Below are 24,634 nucleotides of genomic sequence, written 5' to 3' on the forward strand. Positions count from 1 at the left end.
TCATTATTTTAGATGTCAGTAAAAGTTTTGTAGGTTTTACGTGTAAGATCTGATACTCTGACAAAGAACTTTAGTCCACTACTGCTGAATAATACTGCAGCAATGAAACATAAATCAGGGAATAACACCAAAATAAAAGTTTAGTTGCATAGAAAATCGGTAATTTACACAATGGACAGACCAGTTTGCCGACACCGTAAAGTGTCAAAGGCTTTAGGTCGAAGATTATGCAGTACGTCCGTGACAACTAACGTGCACCCAATGTGCGTGACGGCACAATTGTTTACATTTCTAACAGATCACCAGTAAATATTACGAATAGTGGCTTGAGATGCGTCACTTTCAAAGGAAATTTCCACGCAAGATGATGTATGTTACGTGTGAGAATGTGCAGCGAATTTCTTAAATCACAGGGCGTTATAACTCTCATTCAAAACGTAACACTTTGAGGATCAGCCATTTGAAAAATGTCGGGCTCAGAAGATAAGTCTTTTATGCCACTATTTAAAATTTTACCGGCACATTTGTATTTGATATGACTTAACATGTAACACACGCTAAGAAAAGACAGAGCTTCAAGTTAGTTTTCATATTTCATGTTGTTTTTACATAGATAAAAAATTATGCGATCGATGGCAAAAAGTGTAATTGACCTTCAAAAAAATGTGCATAATGTGTTACTGACTAATGTCACAAGTCTTTTCATGCCAGAACACCTCGACTGATAATCATTTTGGCACGATTTCAATTGCCAAATTAGAGCCTGTTAGTAGGCCTACGGACTTCCTATCATTGTAGGACTAATAACAGTGGATGCCAATAGAGGATGCAATTCTCGTTCGTACATACACAGCTGCTTACGAGTTAACCGCTGTAGAAACGCACTTTGCTGAATTGAGCGAGCTCGGCCTACCTTCGTAACGCGCCGCCGCCCGTCTTTCTCGTAGGCCTCTTGCTCTGGATAACTGCCGTCATTCGCTAGCGAGGTCACGTGACATGAGCTATGAGTGGCTGACAAAAGTGCATCGCTCAACGCAATCTCTATTTTAGAGTTTCCGAAGCTACCGTGCTGTAGTTTGTGGAATTTGTGCGTATACTTTCGCAATACGAAAATAAACTCTGTGCATATTCTCTTGCATCAAACATCTTTCCAAACGTTGTTTTTCCTGGATTTCGATTTCTAAAGTGCTGGGACGTCCTCTGCCGGTATAAGACCTTTACGATTCAAAGGACTAATAGGTTTTACAGCTCCCAGGGAAAGTATACTGTTGCTTAACACGGATATATTTTCACCCGCTTTATACGTAATTTCATCCGGGAGAAACCGTGTTTTTAACCGGGAAATCCGGGAAAAATCCGGGAATTTTTTTTCTTGTCCACGTAGACACCCTGTGCCAGCATGCAGACCATTTGATGTGGGCTTTCGGAGCCGAAGGCCAACTCGTGTACCCTTGATGAGTGCACGGCGCGAAGCTTTACGCCTCGCCTGGGCCCGTAAACACAGACATTGGACTGTTGTTGACTGGAAACACGTGGGGGCTCAGACAAGTCTCCCTTCAAATCGTATCGAGTGGATGGACTAGTACGGGCATGGAGTCAACCTCACGAATCCGTGGACGCTGCGTGTCAGCAGGGGACTGTTCGAGCGGGTGGAGGCTCAATAATGGTGTGGGGCGTATGCAGTTTGGGTGATACGGGACCCTGATGCATCTAAATAAGACTCTGACAGGTGACACGTACGTAAGCGTACTGTCTGATCACCTGCATCCATTCATGTCCATTATGCATACTGACGGAGTTTTGCAATTCCAGCAGGACAGTGCGACACCCCACACGTCCTGCATTGCTAGAGTGGCTGCAGGAACACACTGCTGAGCTTAAACACTTTAGCTGGCCACCAAACTCCACAGATATGAACATTATTCAGCATATCTGGGATATGTTGCAACGCATTTATGGACAGCCCTGCAAGATTCATGAAGTCAGTTCCCTCCACCATTACCTCAGACATTAGTCGAGTTCAAGCCACGTCATGATGCTACACTTCAAAATGCTCGTGGAGGCCCTACACGATATTAGGCAGGGGTACCAGTTTCTTTGACTCCTCAGTGCACAACTATTAAGGGGGGCAGGACGTCAAACGGACCGACTTGGAGCAGGAGAGGCACCACAGGACATTTCATTTTCTACTGTCTATACTTTTACAAATAAATTCATAAAACTTTGTCAGCATGACCAGGAAGGATTCAGGATTCACACTCATAGCAGTGGAAGTGCAAAAACACAACAAAATAATTTTTCTTTAGATACGAAATTTCATCATTTTTTCACTTACTACTGGCTGCATTTGTTGCTATAGCTACATTTTTCTTCACAAGTGAGAGAGATTCTTTGATAAATTTTGCACAACATACAAACCATACTTACAGGTGTATGAAACTCTAGAATTTTCCAAATGTATTAAAAACTGTGGTAAAAATTGAGGTAATTAACTACAAAATTTGATTTTTTTTTCCTAAACATTAAGTTTAAAATGTAACAGCTCATTCATTTTTTCATAAATTAGATTCTAGAGTTTCAGACCACTGTAAGTGTGGTTTGTATGCTGTGCAAAATTTATTGAAGTCTTACTCATGAAGAAATGAAATAAAAAATATTTTATGTTTTTGAACTTCCGCTGTTACGAGTGTGAATCCTGAGTACTTCCTGGTCATGCTGACAAAGTTTTACGAATTTACTTGTGAAAGTATAGACAATGGAAATTAAAATGTCCTGTGGTCCCTCTCCTGCTCAAAGTCGGCCCGTTTGACGTCCTACCCCTCCTTGAGGGCAATGCGCTGCCCACTTGTCATCGTGTTTCAGAATCATCCACAATGGAAGATATTGAGGAGGTTAATGGTGTCTGCTGCTGCGGAATTGGGCACCCCACTGGACGCCTGGGACGACGGAAGCAGGAGTCACGTGACTGATGGCGCACCGAAGAGCCGCGTGGCGGCGGCGATGTTCCGACACGACAGCCTGGAAGTGAGCAGTGTGTCGTGTCTGAACATCGCCGCCGACGCGGGGCACCCCTCCGTGCTGAACTCCACGCACCGACCCAACACAGCTGAGGCAGGCTCTTCTGGTATCTGGGCTTGTGCCGTCTGTGGTACAGTCTGTTATGATGCTCCATCTTACTGATGAACACTCTTAATTTAGATCATATTTTATATAGTGTTGTTCGAAGATCAATGTGAATGTTCTGCGTGGATCAGATGTGCGGGTACTGAGGCGTAGCGCCGTATACCGATCCTGGCTTGAAGGCGGTTAAGCGGGAGATGTGTCTCAGAGCTTGGTCAGATGGTGACTCGAGATTGGACGCGCACGTAGTTTATGTATCAGCCGATAGAGGACAGTATTGGATAGGAGACTGATTTAGTTTCGATTGTGCCCAGTAGAGTGCACTAAAGTAATACAATGTTTTTCATAAACTGTTCTAGTATTTTCATAAAGTGTTATTATGTCTTTTATTTTGTATGTAAAATCCGATGTTATTCAATCTGTATATTGAGCAAGCAGTAAAGGAAACAAAAGAAAAATTCGGAGTAGGTATTAAAATTCATGGAGAAGAAATAAAAACTTGGAGCTTCGCCGATGACATTGTAATTTTGTCAGAGACAGCAAAGGACTTGGACCGGAATGGACAGTGTCTTGAAAGGAGGATATAAGATGAACATCAACAAAAGCAATACGAGGATAATGGAATGTAGTCAAATTAAATTGATGCTGAGGGAGTTAGATTAGGAAATGAGACGCTTAAAGTAGTAAAGGAGTTTTGCTATTTAGGGAGTAAAATAACTGATGATGGTCGAAGTAGAGAGGATATAAAATGTAGACTGGCAATGGCAAGGAAAGCGTTTCTGAAGAAGAGAAATTTGTTAACATCGAGTATAGATTTGTCAGGAAGTCGTTTCTGAAAGTATTTGTATGGAGTGTAGCCATGTATGGAAGTGAAACGTGGACGATAAATAGTTTAGACAAGAAGAGAAAGGAAGCTTTCGAAGTGTGGTGCTACACGAGAATGCTGAAGATTAGATGGGTAGATCACATAACTAATGAGGAAGTATTGAATAGGATTGGGGAGAAGAGAAGTTTGTGGCACAAATTGACTAGAAGAAGGAATTGGTTGGTAGGACATGTTCTGAGGCATCAAGGGATCACCAGTTTAGTATTGGAGGGTAGCGTGGAGGGTAAAAATCGTAGAGGCAGACCAAGAGATGAAGCCACTAAACAGATTCAGAAGGATATAGGTTGCATTAAGTACTGGGAGATGAAGAAGCTTGCACAGGATAGAGTAGCTTGGAGAGCTGCATCAAACCAGTCTCTGGACTGAAGACCACAACAACATGTGTTTTAGCAGTATGAATGATGCGTGAGTGTGGATTAATGTTAATATGAAGATAATTGTTTAAGGAATTATGTAGTAAGATTTCGTATGGGAACATTTCGAAGAAGTATGGATATGAACAAAGGGGAATTTTGTAGAATGGATTTGTAAAGTTTATGGGAAAGTTAATTCAGGTGTAAATAACAATAGTAAATAACTTTATGCATAAACAGAACTTCAGCGTATTAGATAATTACGTCGGTAAAAGGTGCAATCGTTAGGTTTACTATTTTGCCATTTGTTAGTGATGGAAAGTGCGGATTGACGCGGGAGAATGTTGTTGTGCTATTGGCTGTTGAGTAAACTGACCAATGGTAAAGCAATATTCTTCGCGCGCCTTTCTCTGCTGGTAGAGAAGACTTAGAGTATTGTAGAGAAGAGTGGGAGCCTAGCCGTGAAACAGTTCGGACGTGTGTAGTAGTAGTTCCGATGGAAACGATAAGTTGCCGGATCTAGCTGTGTTTCATACATCAAAAGTGTTGGAAAGTGATGGCATAATTATTCCGGTGTGTGTGTGTGTGTAGAAATTTCGGAATGTTGTAAGTGAATTTTGTGACGAGAATAGACACACATTCCGCGTGGCGTATTGAGCAGGCGGGTGGCTAAAAACTGTGGCTGCATTAGGTACCGACAGACTTAATATTTGGCGAGCAGTCTCGATCTAAAACAACCAGTAGTTTTCGGGAAATGCATCACCATAAACTTCCCAACGTAAGTGAAAGGGATTGTGAGTGACTGTGTTAAGACTAGCACGGGCTTGGCCGTAATACTTGTTCACCTAAGTTTCAGAACATATTAATTTAGGACAATTTCCAACTTCTCATTTCATATGAAAACTTTCTCCCGAAACGTAGATTAGTGACTTAAATTGCAGCCTGGTTCACGTCGAAGTACAGTAGGTTTCACTCTGCTTTCCTACTGATGATCTGCTGAGACGATGTTCACAGGTAGGTGCAGGTCCGTCGTAAAGGGACGGAAAGAACCGCGCCGCCGCAGTACCCCACAGGGTGTCTTCTGTATGTGTGTGAAAGTCGTTTGCAATAGCTTGACTGAATTGGATTGACCTAAAGCGTGCAGCGATGTAAAATTCACAAAATAGAAATTGACTGGTATGTTACTGCTATTCATGTCGCAAAGCAAACATTTGTAGTACAAGTAAGGTACCGGATTTATGGCGAGCATTGTATTTGGAAAGTAGTCAGGGTTTTCTTACTTATGATGTAACTGAGTCATATTTACTAAAATTTCTCATTTGATAAAAAAATCATCTTTCTGAATCTATGTATTTTGTGATCTTGTTTTGACCATGGTAAGTAAATTGTTTGAGAAACGTTGGGACACCTCAGTAGCAATGCTTTCACATGACTTGCTGGGACTAACTGATGGATTATGGTCGCCCTCAAAACATTATACTTCTGAGGTCACCAGTCCCCTAGAACTTAGAACTACTTAAACCTAACTAACCCAAGGACATCACACACATCCATGCCCGAGGCAGGATTCGAACCTGCAACTGTAGCGGTCGCGCGGTTCCAGACTCTAGCGCCTAGAACCGCTCGGCCACCCCGGCCGGCTACCTTGTGGGAACCAACCAAAACTGGAGATTCTTCTTTCCAGCATTAGTAAGTGAAAAAAAGATGAAATTTCACACGTAAAGAAAATTATTTCGTTATGTTTTCGAACTTCCACTGCTATGACTGTGAATTCTGAATCCTTCCTGGTCATGCTGACAAAGTTTTATGAATTTATTTGTGAAAGTATAGACAGTGGAAATTAAAATGTCCTGTGGTGCCTCTCCTGCTCCAAGTCGGCCCGTTTGACGTCCTACCCCCCTTAATGGTGTATGAAGCAATAATGGCCTCAAAACTAATGGTGCCTTATTTTAGCCGAACTTCTCCTCCCCAATTCTTCTGACGCCTTGTAGGAGTAAGTACTAGCGAGGCACTTTCCGTATCCGCCCCTGCCGGTAATGTCATGGCAATGAAGGACGCGGAACCAACGGTGCTGGTGGGTAGATAGTGAACTGGCAACGGAAGTTGGCCGACCAGGCGCGCCCAAGCTGTGTGTGATGCTTGCTCTCTCTCTCTCTCTCTCTCTCTCTCTCTCTCTGTCTCTGTCTGTCTCTGTGTGTGTGTGTGTGTGTGTGTGTGTGTGTGTGTGTGTGTTCAGAAAAATCTGGAACATTCGTAATTTCGCGCCAGTGTTATGTTGTTGGCGCGAGATGCGGTTGGTATCCCTGCGCACGCCTGTGTTTATTCTGTAACTTCCGGAAGTTTTATTGATGTACGTGTGTTATTGTTCAGTGCTGTATTTGGTAGAACGTTGTGTTGTCACACAGTTTGAGAATTTCGAGATGGCTCAGTTTGAGAAGCAACGCGTTTGCATTAAATTTTACGTGGGACTCAAGAAAACATTTAAAGGGACACACCAAATGATGCAGGAAGCCTATGGTGATGAGGGCATAAGCCGTACTCGGTGCTAAAAATGGTTCACACAGTTTAAAAATGGCCGGACAGAAGTTAAAGGTTACTTTCGAATACATTATGGGAGTGGCAGTGATCAGTGTGTTAAATATTGTACTATTAAAAAGTCTTGATCACGATTTATATTTATTAAGGTGACCGGTTTTGACCACTGCTGTGGTAATCTTCACACCTACAAGTAGCATACAAAGCTTTAATTAGAGGGCTACATACATTAAATAAAATACATAAAGTTATAAAGCTATAAAACGATGATTACCATTGAGTAGGAACCACTAGGCTGGAGAATCAGTACTGGAGAAACCAGTGCACGTCTTAATATATATAATGGTGGCTCCGCCCACTTCTGACGGCATGATGTCATTATTAACCAATAAGTCGAATAACAATGTAAATTTTTTTCGTTAAAAGAACATTGTCAAGAAATAAAAATTAACACATCCTAAACTTAGCTTATTAAACAGCTATTGTCAATTAAGGAGCGTTAAAAATATTTAAATACGTAGGATAAATGAACTTCGGTTTGCCAGTACATGGGTTGCCCTCTCAAGGCCTTTTAGTGAACCATTTGGAACCACTGGTTGCCATGGTGAAGTTGGACGCAGTTCCAAAGATGAGGCAGCAAGCTTCTTTCCACTGGATGTAGTTGTAAAGTCGATACGCGAACTAGTGGTTGCCATGGTGAGGACAAACGCCAGTGCAAAGATGTGGCAGCAGGCTTCTTTCTAACGAAGTTGTTGCAAAAGTGAAATGGCGAAGACTGCCGCGTCAGACGATGTATTATTGAGCAGCAACATGTCTTTATTGAAACGATTTTAACTAAGAAATTCTACATTGTTATTCAACTTATAACTCATTGGTTAGTAATGGCATCATGCCGTCAGAAGTGGGCGGAGCCTCCATTATATATAGTAAGACGTGCACTGGTTTCTCCAGTAGTGATTCTCCAGCCTAGTGGTTCCTACTCAATGGTAAATCATCGTTTTATAGTTTTATAACTGTATGTATTTTCTTTAATGTATGTAGCCCTCTAATTAAAGCTCTGTATGCTACTTGCAGGTCTAAAGATGACCACAGCAGTGGTCGAAACCGGTCACCTCAATAAATATAAATCGTGATCAAGACTGTTTTTTTCTAGCAAAAAAAAAAGGGAGTTAAAGGTGACCCGCGTTCAGGAACGTCAACGAAATTGTGCGTGCCAATCGAAGACTGAGTGTCAGAGAGATTGCAGAAGGACGTAATATTTCATTTGGATCATATCGTGAAATCCTGATGAGCCATCTTGGAATGCATCGTGTTCCTATGTTCGTCCCACGTTTATGGAGTCAAGAACAGAAAGACCTTCGTCACACAATCTCTGAAGAGCTTTTGGTTTGCGCAAATGAGAACGAGACGTTCCTTAAGAGAATCACAACTCGTGGTGAGATGTGGGTTTATGGTTATGATGTTGAGACCAAGGTTCGAGCTTCACGATGGGTCGGAAAACATTCTCAAAGACCAAAAAAAGCTTGCCAGTTCAGCTCAAATGTCAAAGCCACACTTCAGTTTTCTTTGACTTTGAACGATTTATTCATCATGAATTTGTGGCACAGCGACAAACTGTCAATCGATGATACCATCGGGACGTGTCGCGATGCCTGCGAGAAAATGTGAGAAGGAAACGGCCTGAAATGTGGCGAGACAATTCAATTCTTGGCTCTTTCATCACAACAACACACCCGCACATTCATCCCTGTTCGTGCGTGACTGTTGCACAAAAAACGAAGTCAGTGTGCTGCCTCATATTCCGTGCTCCTCATACCTGCCCCTGAGGACATTTTTTATTTCCAAAGTCGAAAGTCCTTCGAAAGGACAAAGATTTGCAACGATAGACGTGATAAAAGAAAATTCGGTGGAAGGCGATTCGCGTGATCGAGCAAGAGACATACCAAGACTGCTTCCAGAAGTGCAAACGGCATTGGCAGCGATGTATCAGCTGTGGGGGAGGGTAGTTCGAAGGAGACCGTAGGGCCTACACAATAAGTAAAAGGTAAGCGTACAAAAATTTTCTGGACAGAGTTCTGGAATGTTCTGAACAGACTGTATTATGTGCACTGTATGTGACGAAGCAAGCTGGGATATTTTTACTTCCCCTCTTGTTTTGCCATCTGCCTCCTTAAAATTCATTTTCTCAAGTCTGATTACTTACCATTTCCATAAAAGAGAGAGGTTGGCCCTCAGTTTTAAAGGATATAACACCCAGTCTAATTTTGTGCTTAGTTTCATGTATGTAATTGATTTTCTAATTTATTTTGACTATCCCTAGTTAGCATCTTTTGTCAGAGGGTGAAATCGGTAATTGTTTCGTAACTTAAATTCTATTGTTGACTTATAAACCAATATATTCTGTACTAATTTTAAACGTTTGGGGACAACTAATAGTATTCTTAAAGGATCTATTTGGCTCTATTCGAAAACATGTTAGCAAAGACAGCTCTTAATTCCAAAGAAATTTCTAGTTCGTTTTTTGTAACTATCTTTGTTAATTTCATGATTTAAACAAATAATATGGCTTAACCCTTGTAATAGAAGAAACGTAACGAAGACGCAATTTTTCAATGTATTCAGTTAATTGAAGGAGTTAAGTTTTAATTGTAATTTCTGTAAATTAAACATCAAAGTGTAGTTTCAGTGCCTATTATTGTAATGATATAAAAGGGGCTTGATTTTTGGTCCCAAGACAGTCGGTCCACGGCCAAGTTTGGTGAGGTACCTGTATTGGTTAGAACAACAATGCATCCACTTAACTGTGAGCTCTGCGCTAAAACAATGACAGTGTCTGTTCAATATGTACCGCATTATGCGGCAAGAACTTTGTGGTTAAGTTTTTACTGCTCGTAGACGTTAAACAGTAAACTATTGCAGCTGTATGTTGTTTGCCTGCGACCTATTAATGAGAGTTATCGAATGTTAAACAATAGTGCGCTGGCCATATAACTGTGTATATTGGGGGGTCTGTGAACAGCAAAAGTAAAGTACTGTGAAACGCAAATGTGCACCTGTCGGCCACATCACTTGAAGTAGTCAGTGTTGAGCTTCCACTCCCCACTATTCAGCCAGTGTCACAACGCAGTACGAAGGCACCGAGGACAATCAACGAGGAAGTAAAGGAGACGAACGTCACATGTTGACGTTTCTGGCTTTTGTATGGTTTAGATTGGTTTGGTTCTTCGGAAGTTAGAAGACTCGCTCCTGACAACTTGGTACGACCTGGACAGAATGTGGTGTATCTCATGCCCCCCCCCCCTGCTCCCCACACTTGCAGTTTTTCTCCTTTAAACCCCCTATACTGGGAACGAGTTGTAAAAGTACTGTATCGGGTTTTGTTTATCGGCAGAGTTGCAATTTCCTGTCTTTAGCATTAGAGCATGAAGCTCTGTTAATGTCCCTTGGTAAAAACTAATTTTTGCTTCTACTATTAGGGTTATGAGTCACTGTAGTATCTAACCACAAATGCCACTGAGAATATGTGCACAGACATATAATATACTACCGTGACTGCAAAGTGTACAGTATTATAATAATATTTATAATTGATAAATAATTAAATAAATAATCAATCAAAAAGAAATCCACTAAATGAAAAGCAAAATGAACTTAAATATTTCACACCCACACACACACACCACTTTATTAGTCTACAATGAAAATTATTTTTTTTTGGTCCTAAAATGCACTCGATATTATCAACTTTGTAAATAGAATCACTTCACTCCTTAGTTAATACTGATCGTTTTTTACCTTTTTTGTTTGAAGACTCGTGGCATGCTGAAAAACGTTTAATTTGGGTTTCTATAATCTCAAGGAAATTACTGTCTCCTCGCCTCGTGAGAAAATTCGGAATACTTTCAATTTCATGGGTATCGCTTTGGCAACGTAAGAAAAAATGTAGTAAAGCAAAATGTGTAACAGTTACAAATTGGGTATTGGTGATCATTACTATGAAATGAAAGCAGAAATGCCAAATTAAACAATTATTATTTAACGTAAGAAGCTTTTTATACAGACATCTAACATCTCATGCATTAACTTTAGAATTTTGGACATAACAAGGGATTTTTGCTGTATTTCGGTGAAATACGTAGAAATTACAATAATCTTAACCCGACTCTGTAGCGAAAGAAAAAAGTATTCACAGTAAAGTCATATCAGTAATTGCAATTGGCGATAATAATGGCACAATGAAACAAATTCCTGACAGGAATACAATTTCAGGTCATTTGAACAAAATGGAAGAAAATAGGAGTCGGATAGCGTAAGATGCTGTCGGAAAGGCGCGCGGCTAGAGGAGGAGAGAGAAAAGACGAGCGCGCATTCTTATATGGAACAAAGTACAGATGATGATCTCATTATCCTGGGCGTACATATTCGCAGACGTGCAGAGCAATACATTGACTCAGTGGTTAAATTATATCTTTAACTCTAGATATTTCGATAGGAAAGGAAAATGGTATGTTATTACATCGCAGACTGGGCACAATAATACAAGTAGCTGTTCAGGATCTGCTTTTCCTGTTTTTGTTCGCGTTTCTGTGTTATATTGGGCTCTGCGTTGGTAATTACACTGAATCAGATCTAACAGTGTTTCACAACTAGAGACATCATCTCTTGATGTTACTTGTTCGAGACGCAAATTAATGAACAACAGAAAGGAAACGTGAAGGGGAACGTCTTCCCACTTGTCAATACTGCAACTTTGGCTTAGTTAAGCAATTCGTATCGTACTGACTTCAAAATTATCAATTAATGTAACAGATGGTATTCACGTATAATAATAAGAGTTGTTTGTGTGTAACATGTACATAGAAGATTCACCTGGAAATCTCTGCTGCAGTGGGTTTAAACGTTAAATCGCACACATCGAGAGAACCAAAGAACTGGTCCATGCATTGCAGGAATACTATTACCGATCAGGCCTCACAGATGGTGAAAGTTCTGAGATAATGACATTGAGAACTCACACGACTTGCAAGGACAACCTGCTAGTGTTCCAGTATGACTGATAAAACACAAATGCAGAAGTATTCGTTTCTTAAGCATTTTTTATTGCAGTAGAAACTGCCCATCCACAAAATGATAGGGCGAAAAAACGAACAGTTGAAGAAATGCTTATTTAATTTCTTGTTGATGATATCAGCACCTCACAGCACAACAACAGCGTGAAGGAGATAACACTTTTTGCTGAACAGATATTGTAATTACGAGTTAATCTTTGATAGTTTCTTTTTAGACTCGTGACATATTCTTGGGCATGGTGGATGGCAGCGATCTGTGACCATAAAGTGTGCTGCAGTCCTGCACATTACCAATTGTTTTATAACTTCTCCATCTTCTATAAGAAAAATACCGGGTAATCAAAAAGTCAGTGTAAATTTGAAAACTTAATAAACCACGGAATAATGTAGACAGAGAGGTAAAAATTGACACGCATGCTTCGAATGACATGGGGTTTTATTAGAACAAAAAAAAAGTATTGCTAGACACATGAAAGATCTCTTGCGCGCGTCGTTTGGTGATGACCGTGTGCTCAGCCGCCACTTTAGTCACGCTTGGCCTCCCAGGTCCCCAGACCACTCCGTGCGATCATTAGCTTTGGTGTTACATGAAGTCACAAGTGTATCGTGATCGACCGACATCTCTAGGGGTGCTGAAAGACAACATCCGACGGCAATGCCTCACCATAACTCCGGACATGCTTTACAGTGCTGTTCACAACATTATTCCTCGACTACAGTTGTTGTTGAGGAATGATGGTGGACATATTGAGCATTTCCTGTAAAGAACATCATTTTTGCTTTGTCTTACTTTGTTCTAATTATTGAGCTGGCCGCGGTGGTCTCGCGGTTCTAGGCGCTCAGTCCGGAACCGCGGGACTGCTACGGTCGCAGGTTCGAATCCTGCCTCGGACATGGATGTGTGTGATGTCCTTAGGTTAGTTAGGTTTAAGTAGTTCTAAGTTCTAGGGGACTGATGACCACAGATGTTAAGTCCCATAGTGCTCAGAGCCATTTGAACCATTTTTTTGTTCTAATTATTGCAATTCTGATCAGATGAAGTGCCATCTGCCGCACATTTTTTGCATTTTTGTAATTTTTTTGTTTTTTCTAATAAAACCCCGTTTCATTCCAAGCATGTGTGTCAATTTGTATCTCTCTATCTACATTATTCCGTGATTTATTCAGTTTTCAAATTTATACTGACTTTTTGATCACTCGGTTTATCCAATAGAGAACTCTGGCTATGATAAAATGCAATAATGCAGCCATTAACTGGACTCATCTGTGCATTCTCAAAGAAAACAAAACTGAAAATACGTTCACTATTAGTGTGTAAAAGTTAAGTAATGCAAACGCCAAGATTAAAAAAAGGACTCTGATTGACCTCAGCAACTGCACTCGCAATGCATGGGTTAATGCTGCAACACGATTCTGGGAGTACCACATGTTTTGGCACTGAAAATGATACATTTTTGTTTAGGAGGTCCTCACATGTAATCGTTACAGCCTTGTGTGTGCATGTATGTACCAGTTCACAGCAGTCATTATTGATTCAATAACAGGTAAAATGTTGGAAGTTCATTTGCTTAATAGCCAAGTACAGTGTGTGGTGCTGTTACGACTGAATCAAACGGTTGGGGAGGGCAGTGACTTTTGTTTGAAAGAAAATAATTACAATAAATGAAGATATCCCCTTTTCGTTATAGGAACTGTAATTCAGAATTTCTTGATACAGAATTAGCTTGCAATGAACAAATTATATCATGAAAGCTATCCTGTTATTATATTCCGAGATGCTGTAATTGAACGAGATCAGATGGAAAACAATAGCATGAATAATTGAATCGCTGGCACTTTCTCTGTCCGTCTTAAACATTGGTGGATGTTGCCCTGTTGGAATATCAGGAGTGCTCAGGAGAACTTGCAGTCTGACTGTGGCATCTTCCCCCAGCTAACGTTTCCCATGGAGGCAGCTCGGACTTTACTAACAGATTGTCAGTCGACTGTGAGAGCCAACTCCTGTAAGTCAACATAGAGGACTAGCTGTTAATTTGTTGTTTTCAAAATCAGGAGAGATTAGAACAGAAAACTGTTTACCAAAGTGCAACAATAGTTGCTTCTCGCCCACTAGTTTTTGTTTTATTGTGCTAGGTCTCAATTTTAAATGACATACCGATCAAGGAACATTGCACTGACGAATGAAATTGAGAAATTGATGTTTTCCCCCATAGGGCTTGTTGTGTAGATGGAACATAAAGAAAATTCTTTAAAATTTTATTGTTAAGAATTTGCTGCTCTTTGCTGGTGACATCAATTTGATACAGCGAAGGTACCGTGGTGGTGCAGTGAACGACACTAGTGAAGTGAAGTGCCCGTAGTGTTCGCAGATTCTCAGAAAGGGCAGTGGGCTACTCAGTGATGCCGTGTTTCAGAATCACCTGCAGTGGAACCAGTTCAGGAGAGCGCAGCCGTGGACGTGGGCACCCACCAAGTGATGGCCGTACAGGGCTGGTCTGACGCAGTGTGTGTGTGTGGCCAGAAGACGTGGTTGAAGAGCTGAAAGCTTGCTGGGCCATCAGCAGAAACCAGGTAAGCACGAGACATACTGCTCATTTCCCAGCTCTAAGTACGAATATGCTCTATAGTGTACGACACTCAGTACATTGTCATGCTTCCCTCTGGGTCTCCTTAATGAAGCTTGTACTGTCAAATTTATATTCATTAATAGCTGCAGAAGCCGTGTGCAGGTACGAGGGTTGATCCAAAAGTAAAGTTCCGAAAGAGCTCCAGCCACGTGAGGGTGCTAGGCGAAGTCTGTCAACATCGCTGTACGTGGCTGTTTCCCCCACTGTAAATTCCGCCCAAACACACTTGTTGCACTGCCCAGTATTTGGTTCAGCAGTCGTCCGCGATGGAGGTGCCCATTGTTGATCCCACTGAGTGTGTGATTCGTTATGTAATTTGGTTTTTGCACACGAAAGACACTCCACGCATGGATATTCGTCAGTTGACCCTAGTGTATCGCGACAAGTCTGTGTTCATTGGCATGTCTGAAAATGGTGAAGATAGTTCAGTGCCACTCGGTCCACCATCAAGAACAGAGTAGAACACCTTCAGTTTTGGAGGCGGTTATCGAGATTGTCCAATCTGAGGTGCTTCAAAATAGGACGATCACCGTCTGTGAACATTTTTCTCGGATTCCTGGGAGCTCTTATGGTACAGTTGAAAGAGCTTTGAAGGAAAAATTGCGGTATCGCAGGTATTTCGCTCGATGGGTACTGTGTATACTGAAATCAGAACACAAGGGAAAAGCCTTCACTGTGCTCGCTAGTGTTTTCAAATGTCTCATGAAGATACGGAAGGATTGTTGGACTCCAATGCTTCAGGAGACGAAATGAGAGTCTTCAATTTCACTCCCAAAACGAAAGAAAAATGGCGTCACTGAGGATCACCAGTCGCAAGGAGAGTGGTGTGCTGACCACATGCCCCTCCATATATGCGTCCAGTGACACCTGGGAGCTGAGGATGACACGGCGGCAGGTAGGTACCGTTGGGCCTTTCTGGCCTGTTCAGGTGGAGTTTGTTTTTTTAAAGAGATACTGGTGATCAATTTCATGGAATTTGGAACAACAATCAATTCAGTTATTGTGAAACACTATGGATAATCAGGCGAGCTATCCAGAACCACCAAACGACAACTCACAGAAGGTGTAATGCCACTTCATGATAACGCCCAACCTCAAGTCTCCCACCAAACCCAGGAGCTTCTGAAAAACTTCGGTTGGACTTCGTGCCCCACCCACTGGGCCAAGTGATTGTCATTCATTCCCCAAGTTAAAGGAACACTTGGGGGCCAGCACCCCCGGAGCAACGATGAAGTCAAAGAAGGGGTGACACACTTTCTCAGTGGGTTGGCAGCAGAGTTCTGTGACATGGGCACACAGGAATTAAAGCACAATCTACAAAAATGCATATAAAATGATGGCGATTATATTCTGCTTTCCAACATTATAAATTTCTGAGAGAATAAACAATGTTGTCTACTTACAAAAATAAAGGGACTCTCACTTCTGGATCAATCCTTGCAACTTACAATTGCTTTGAGTACCTTCCCATTAGAGCTTAATCATACATATAAACAGTACTGCTGTCAACTGTTGTGGCTTTTAGTCAATGCATCCTTATTTGCGGTGACAATTTGTTTTAAATTGAATGTGTACAAGAAGTTCTTACATAGATTTTTGTATCAAATGTCTGCACAGATGACACAGGGGCATCGCTGCCCACATAATTGGACAGAGTGGTGCCTGTAGTTTGCAGCCAAGGGTGGCTAGTGACCAGATTCGATTGGATGCACACTGCAGTTTGCTGTAAGCCTATAGTGTTTAAAGTTGCTTAGTGTCCCTGTTGTTGTTGCTGCTGCTAGTAATGCGATGTATAAAGGGCTTCTTACAGCGTAAAGGGAAGATTAGATGAAGATAGGTGTGTCGCTCACAACTGACGTATGGAACAATGTGCCATGTTGCAGCATGGTGCATGGAGGGCAACAAAATATTTACAATTTCCCAATTCTGATGTTGCCATGCAGTAAATATTGATCTGTGGAAACCTTCAGGTGTATCAAAGCAGACAGAGTAACCACAGTTGCTATACCAGTACTATAGCTTTGTGTGTTGCCTAGTTGTCTTTTACTTTCTTAGTACCGTTATGCGATATACTAGCAAATTTAACAAACACATTCTTTGCTTGCCTCCAAGAAGTACAGGGAAGGTTCTCTGTCAGAACTTACATGGAAGATGGCAAGAAAACAAGGTGACGTAGACACCTGTGCTCCAGTGTGTGGTTGCCTGCTCCTCATACACCGTGCAACCATAGGATGACAACCAGTCCTCATGGCAGCTCATAATGGTCCTCCACAATGCTGAGTCATCTTGTCTATTTTCCTTCTGCACCATTTTTGGCCATAATACACACAGTACTTGGCTACACTGCCTTCTGTGATGCGCAGAGAAGGGATGTAGTTGTCAACATACTTTATCTTCATTCTTGATGAACAGGCATCAAATATGTCAGCCTGTCTTGCGTAGGGTTCTCTATGGCTTTACTAAAAAGTGTCCAGTGAACACCACACATTATTTGCTTCTATGGTACAGTTACTACCCTTCCCTATTTTCACTCTTGCTGTTGATATTCCATGATAACTTCAGTAACAAAGAGATGTTCACATCCAGCTTCCCTTTGTTACACACCAACTTACACAGGGTGTATACGACCCGGGAAATCCGGGAAAAACCCGGGAATTTTTTCATCCGGGAGAAAACCGGGAAAAACCCGGGAATTTTTCGGAATTCCGGGAATTTTTCATTGTTTTAGCTTTCGGTTAAATTTTTGTAATTTTGACTGCAGAATTGATTTTCTAGCAAAGATCGTTATTGTATCCTGCTACTGGAGAATGATACTGCAGCAATAAAATATAAACGAGAGGGAAAAAAACTTTAGTGGCAAAGGAAATGTGCAATTTGCAACACAACGAAACCCCGTGCACGCACAAGCGTCTGCAAATAGCAAAAATATGAAAAAGGCCGTAGGGCGCAGACTGTAATTCTTCGTAACAATGAACTGCTTGCTATGAGCATGACGTCGCAACTGTTCACATTAGGTTCGTTTGACCAATTACCAGCGGTGTGTTGCGCATGCGCATTTGACTCGCGTATAAGCAGTACCTTCTCCCGCTCCCCGCTACGGCGCTACTTGTAGTTTGGCTGTTTGAGTTGTAGTGGGGAGGGGGTTAACCTGCACGTGACCCATGTTTACGTTACGTGATTTCGCTGCTTCTCTTCGTTTACAGCTCCCACGTCACATGAAAACAAAACGGATTTCTGTGGCCGTGAGCTATCAAGTGAATTAAAATACATTCACATGATTACGGAGGGCAAAAATATATTATTATTTTATTTCCAAGTTAGTAGCAGTCAAGCATTAATCGCCTTGCAGAACAATATTTTTGCAAGTTTGCTAAAGAAATTTGGCTTGATTAATCTTTCCGCTGAGGCGATCATTTTATTTGAAACGAAGTGTTTCATTCTACAGTATTGGCTAGTTCCAACTGTTCGCTGAATTTCAAGTGCACGTTATCATCTTTTGCCATGTATGGCATTATGCCATAATAAAGAACCAAAAATGAGATCGCATAGTACTGGTACTCCAAGAAAATTTGAATCCCAAAAACCACACTGAAAAGCTTAATATCAGATGGGACCTGCTTCATCGTGAATCTGGATAAAGCCAATTTGCACTTCAAGCTGAATTATGCATTTTAGTATGGTTTACAAAATTCCGATGCTCTTTGGAGTATCGTCTGATGCCCTGTTTCTTTGATGGTGTAATCTAAGCACTCTCAGTGCTTTATACACACGAACATGCTGGCTTCCTACACCACTGCAGTTGCACACGCACAATAATGTCTGTTTTCTGGCGCTCTCTGGCAACTGGTAAATCGAACCTATTTCTAACAGTCTCCGGGTAATATTGCGAACGGTGGTTAGAAAAGCGTTACTTTCAAAGTAAATTTCTTTTTACCCAAGATGAATTATGTTACGTGTGAGAAACAGGGATGGATATCTAAATCACAGAGCGTTCGAAACTCAACAGTTTGAGGACCAGCCACTTACAAAAATTTCGAGCCGCAAGACATTTATGTCATAATTTTAAATTTACTGGCATATTTGTCTGATGTATCTTAAAGTATAACCCACGCAAAAAAGATCAATATTACATGTGAAAGCTTAGCTTCTGTTGTAGCGTGTTAATCTTAGAGACCAATATTATATGTGAAAGCTTAGCTTTTCTTGTAGATATACGGTACTGTGTACATTAATGTAAACCGTTAACTTTTCCTCTTGTGTGTTCGCGCTATGTAACAAGTGATGGTGCTATTGGCTGACTAAAACACGTGTCTTATGCTCTGAATAGCTGCTGTCGTCGTCTGGCGGGATTTCGTGGCTTGAGATATGACTCGCTTACAAAAGGACATATCATCCTCGGTTTCAACGCTCCGGAAACTAACGCGTTGTGTTTGGTGCAATTCGAATTTATACTTTCGTAATACGAAAATATGCAGCGTATATGTTGCTGCAAAACAAAGGTCTTTCCAAAACTTCTCTGCCCCGTCTTTTCTTTTTTTCCGGGAAGATCTACGCGATTGTATAAAACATTAACCATTCCAAGGATTGATAAGTTTTACAGTTGCGAGGGAAAATCTACGGAAAACATACTGTCATTTAGCACGGAAAAGGTGTATTTTCGCCCGGGAAAAAGCATATTTTTTTAAACGGGATATCCGGGAGAAATCCGGGAATAATCCGGGAATTTTTTTTCCTTGTCCCCGTATACACCCTGTTACAGTTGCACGATATCTCGCACCAGTCGAGTAATAAATAAAACTTACAAATTATCGTTCATTTTTAAGTAGACTTAAATATTTACGGAACACCTTATATGCTTCTAACATTCTGAAAAACCTCTCATTACTGTAATATTGTCTACACCTCTTAGTCCATTTGTAATTTACTTACTACCTGTACTGTAAACCATTCAGCCTGATTTCCTATTACTCAATGTAGATACCATGGCTGAACCAAAAAGGATACTGCTAGAGCTCTACATTTCCTTGCAAAGAAATTCTTGACACATTACACATAAAGGTATTTTTCTGCATTATGCCTGCCACATACTTGTTTTATATACTCTATCAAACGACGCAGGTATTCGGGTTTTAAGCTTTTGATGTTAACAGTAACAGTTAGATGTATTTGCATGTCCTGAAAATGCTATTAATGAGACGCATCAGATCTTTTTCATATTACTGACTATCCTCTTCTTCATTACCTCATGGTTCACAAAGTGTTGGGTATTACTTGTCCATCAGCTTATTGTTACACTCATTTATCACAAATCTTCCCACTCACATCTTCATGTTCACATAAAGATTCATGTTATATCAAGTTAACATTGCAAAAATTTCATGTGGTGCTACACACACACGCACACACGCACACACGCACGCACGCACACACACACACACACACACACACACACACACACACACACACACACACACACAAAGAAAAAACCATTAAATGTGGTATGGTATCTGTAAAAGGAAATGTAATGGTTCAATCTACATGTAGCAACAGTCAGCAATATGAAATGGGAAGATATTCAGCAATATGAAATCATATGAATACATAGCGATATGTACAGAACCAGAGAGTGGTATCATCATAGAAAGTTATCTGTGGTTAGGATGGTGTGGGAAATCAATGGCAACAATAAATGAAGTATGAGAGTCACTGTCACATGCAAAAAATTATGACGGCCTGTGAGCATATGTATGTAAAACGAGTAGAATGCTGTAGTGGGGGGAATGGATAAGGACAGAGTTGTGTGAGAGTAATGAGAGAGGAGAATAATCCAGGAGTTTAGCATTAAAGTTCTGCTACTAACAAAAAATATTCTGTTCAAAAGCCAAATAGATGTCTGTGTAGAAAACCTGTTCTCCCACGCATCCTCAGGATGTGGAGCACCTCATCTCCACCACAATAGGGTGGAAGTGCTGATATCACTGGTAACCACACCCAAGAAAAGCTAAATCCTTACCCTCAGTAGATGACGTATGTGGTAGTTTCAACAATACATTCAGTTGCTGAGTTCCCTGACTGACTTTCCTTTTGTTCTTGTAGGCTGGTGGGAGGGGAGGGTGCAGATGTGACTGGATTGATAAGGCACTCAACAACTTCCTCTTCTATGCCCACCTCCTTTAGATCCTTGTTTAGCTGTCACCCTCTACAGTTCCCTCTACTACCACAGAAGTCAGTTCCTTATGTTTTAACACGAGCCCTGTTATCCACTACCTTCTTCTCAATTATTTCCATATGTTCCTTTCATCGGCGATCACCTGGACAACATCCTTCCTTCTTGGTTTATCATCCAATTTAGTTTTCACCATCCTTCTGTCGCACTACTTCTCAAATGCTTTGATTCTCTTCATTTCCAGCTTTGACAGTCCATAATTCACTTTATGAAACCTTGTACTCCAAACATACGTTCAGAGTTATTTCATCCTCAAATTAAAGCCAGTATTTGATATCAGTAAACTTCCTTGCGTGTGCTAGTTGATTTCTTACAATCACCTTATTACTTCATAATTTTGCTTTTAAGGTAGCAGAATTCTTTTGTTTCGTCTACTTTTTAATCCCTAATTCTAATATTTAGCATATCGCTGATATTATTTTCGTTACTCATTATTATCTTAGTCATTCTTTTGTCTATAAATCAAAATTCAGTGCTCATTTGACTGTTAATGCCATTCAGCAGCCCTGGAAATTTTCATTGTGGATAGCAATGTAATCAGTAAATCCTATCAATCTTCAGCCTCAACTTTAATCCTCTTCCTGAAACTTTTATTTATTTTCACCATCAACTCTTAGATATGCAGTTGAAAATTGGAGAGAATGATAGCATCCCTTTATTTGCCCCCTATTGATTCTTGTACATATTGTACATATTGTACATTACATGTCCTTGCCTGTATCTTGTTTCTCTTGATCTGATATTTTCGAATATCTTTCACCATTTTATCTTGTCGAAAACTTTTTCCAAGTAGACAACTTCTTTTACCAAGTCTTGAGTCTTCTGAAGTCTTGATTACCAATAGCAGCATCAGAATTTGCTTTCCTGAATCCACACTTACCATCCTCCAACAGACCCACAATTTCTTTTTTCCACTGTTGGGTGTATTACTCTTGTCACCAGCTGGGATACACGAGCTGTTGCTCTCTTCTGAAGTTTCTGGTACATTTCTTACATTTCTCGTCCTGTAGAATCAACACACCAACTTGAATAGTCATTGGGTTGCCAAGTATCCTGAAAAATTTTAAAAACTCCAAATGAATGCTTTCTAGCCATTCTGCCTTGGTTCACAGTGTTTCCAAAGTTTTCTAATACTCTAAGTCCAGTAGTGAATCCCTTATGTTTTCCAAATCGATTTCATTTCTTCCTCCATCAAACAGTTTCTCTCCCATATAGAGGCCTTCAATACACTCTTCCCACTCACATGTGTATCACGGTAGAATTCCTTCTGCATTTGTAATGTTGAAATCCTTAATTTAATTTCACCAAAGATTGTTTTGAATTGTGTGTGTACTGAACCAGTCAGGTGACTATTTCTTTTTAGATTTTCTTCTAATGTACCCTGCAACCATTTTACTTGATTTTCATATTCTTTCTATTCATTTCATTCCTTCGTGATTTTTTTTTACTGCCATGTTCCTTTCTATTCCGATTTTTGCGGTTACTTTCCCTGTACCTATATTTGTCTAATATTTGTGATTGCCATTGTGAACAAGTTTACTCCTGTTCAACTGAACTTTCTAGTATGGTATTCATTATCACATTACCCAAAGTCTCGGTGAACTTCAACACACATTGTCATTCCTCAGCACTTCAGTATATTTAACTGAGTAATGTGGCACAGTGGTTAGAACACTAAATTCGCATTTTGTAGAATGACGATTCAAATTCGCAACCTGACATACACATTTTGGTTTTCTGTGATGTATGTAAATAGCTTCGGCAAATGGTGGATAGTGCTTTTAAAACGTCATGGCAGATACATTTTTCCCACCCTCGAAACATTCTAAGCTTTTGCTCCTTCTCTAATCACATTGATGTGAATGAGATGTAAAACCCAAATCATTCTTCCTTCCTTTCCTTGAGTATTCCTCTTATTTACACACTGATTCTTCATGGCAATTCTCTTAAGCTTTGTTGTACCCATCATCCCTAAATTGTGATCTGAGTCAACATCTGTTCCTGGATATGACTTAAAATTCGGTATCTGATTTTCAGTCATGTGTCTGACCATGATGAAATTCAGCTGAAATCTTCCCATCTCTCCAGGTCTTTACCAAGTGTGTAACTGCACTTATTATGATTGCCTTATACTAGCAAAAACCACTGAGGTACAGAAGCACTATTACGAATGTCCCAGCACACAGAATGTAGACTTTCACATACGTCAACGTGCTGAAAGTAAGTTGGGAAGGAGAAGGGGGTTCCTCCAAAGGGACTGGTGTGGAGCCAAACAACTGTTACTTAACCCTGTAAGAGACATCGTTAAATATATATAGCACTGCAAACAACTGCAATTAGCATGTACTAGTATAACTATTTTTCCTATTCATTGGTATGAATATTACCACTAACTAGTAAATAACTTATTGTAGAATGGAGGGGGAAAGTGCAGTGACTATCACAGTGGACTCAAATTTGGGAGGTTGATGGTTCAAACCCACCATCCTGATTTAGGTTTTTTGTGATTTCCCTAAGTGACTTAGGCAAACGCCAGGTTTGTTCCTTCAAAAGTGGGATACTGCTTTCCTTCTCCATTCTTCCCTAATCCAAGCTTCTGCTCTATCTCTAACAACCTCATTGTTGATCATATGTTAAACACTAATCTATATAGATACACACACACTCAAATGTGTGCACATGACGTGGCATTCTTGCTCCATAGCTGAGTATCAGGTTCCACACACAAGCATTTGATTCACACACAACCCTATCATGATGTAACTCGAGTTTCTGCTCAGTCAGTGCTATCTGTGTTTTAAAATGAAGTATCATTATTACTATTCCACAAATTTTCAGAATGATAAGCTTTTTGATTGTATGAAACGTTTGTGTATGTAAATTTTTCGATTTCCTGCATGTAATTACTATTAGTTGGAACAGTGTTAGCATTCCATGTGCATCAAACACGTATGGAGTTTCTGGATGATGAACTTAAGATTTATCTGTTGTAATAGCTCTGTCAGAATAGGAAAAGTAAAGTAGTTTGTACAGAAATGGCAAGTGCAACACACAGTTTGCAATAGAGAAAATGGGTAGGGTGATGGTTCTGAGGTTGAAAACACAAGTGGTACTATTCATTTTTCGGTACATAAATCAGCAATGTGAAGTAGTGTGTGTTCAGAAACTCAATGTTTTCTTTCAGGAAGACTTCGGATCACAATATAGCACAGTGCATGAAACATGAAGTTTTGTCTCACAGGTTTTACGATTTTTCGGTACATTACACATGTGGCAGCCACAAGAAGGGTGTGTGTGTGTGTGTGTGTGTGTGTGTGTGTGTGTGTGTGTGTGTGTGTGTGTGTGTGTGTGTGTGTGTGAGAGAGAGAGAGAGAGAGAGAGAGAGAGAGAGAGAGAGAGAGAGAGTGTTTGTAAGTGAGCATTTGGAGAGAGGTGCACACTGTTGCAGGGTTCAGTTTGACTATGTGCATGTGTGCCTGCACTCTCTCTTACACACACACACACACACACACACACAAAAGTTGGAATAGTATGTATGGGGAGAGGAAGGAAGGAAAAAGAAAGAATGAAGATTCAAGTTAATTAGAGGTAAAGCACTAGCTTTGAATTTTTCAAGGATGGGGAAGAAAGTCGACTGCCCCTTCGAGGGAACCATTCCTGCACTAGCCTTGGAGGTATTCAGGAAAATCACAGCAAGCCGTAAATTGGATGGCTGGTTGCATATTTGAAGCATTGTCTTCCCAAATATGAGCCTGGTGACACATTGTTACAAAATCTGCCAGTTAGTGAACGAAACATTTTTGCATTTTGTCAGGATA

At 40.6% G+C, this 24,634-nt stretch overlaps 1 long non-coding RNA gene across 1 annotated transcript in view; it reads left to right on the forward strand.

Annotated features, from left to right (window-relative positions):
* The window catches only part of LOC126108768 (uncharacterized), a 48,359-nt gene that overhangs the window by 22,777 nt on the left and 948 nt on the right, over nt 1-24,634 (forward strand). The window contains exon 2 of the long non-coding RNA XR_007523626.1: nt 14,378-14,534. This is a non-coding gene — a long non-coding RNA (uncharacterized LOC126108768). The remainder of the gene's footprint in view (nt 1-14,377; nt 14,535-24,634) is intronic.

This window comes from Schistocerca cancellata, chromosome 11 (assembly GCF_023864275.1).
Source record: "Schistocerca cancellata isolate TAMUIC-IGC-003103 chromosome 11, iqSchCanc2.1, whole genome shotgun sequence".
Lineage (NCBI taxonomy): Eukaryota > Metazoa > Arthropoda > Insecta > Orthoptera > Acrididae > Schistocerca > Schistocerca cancellata.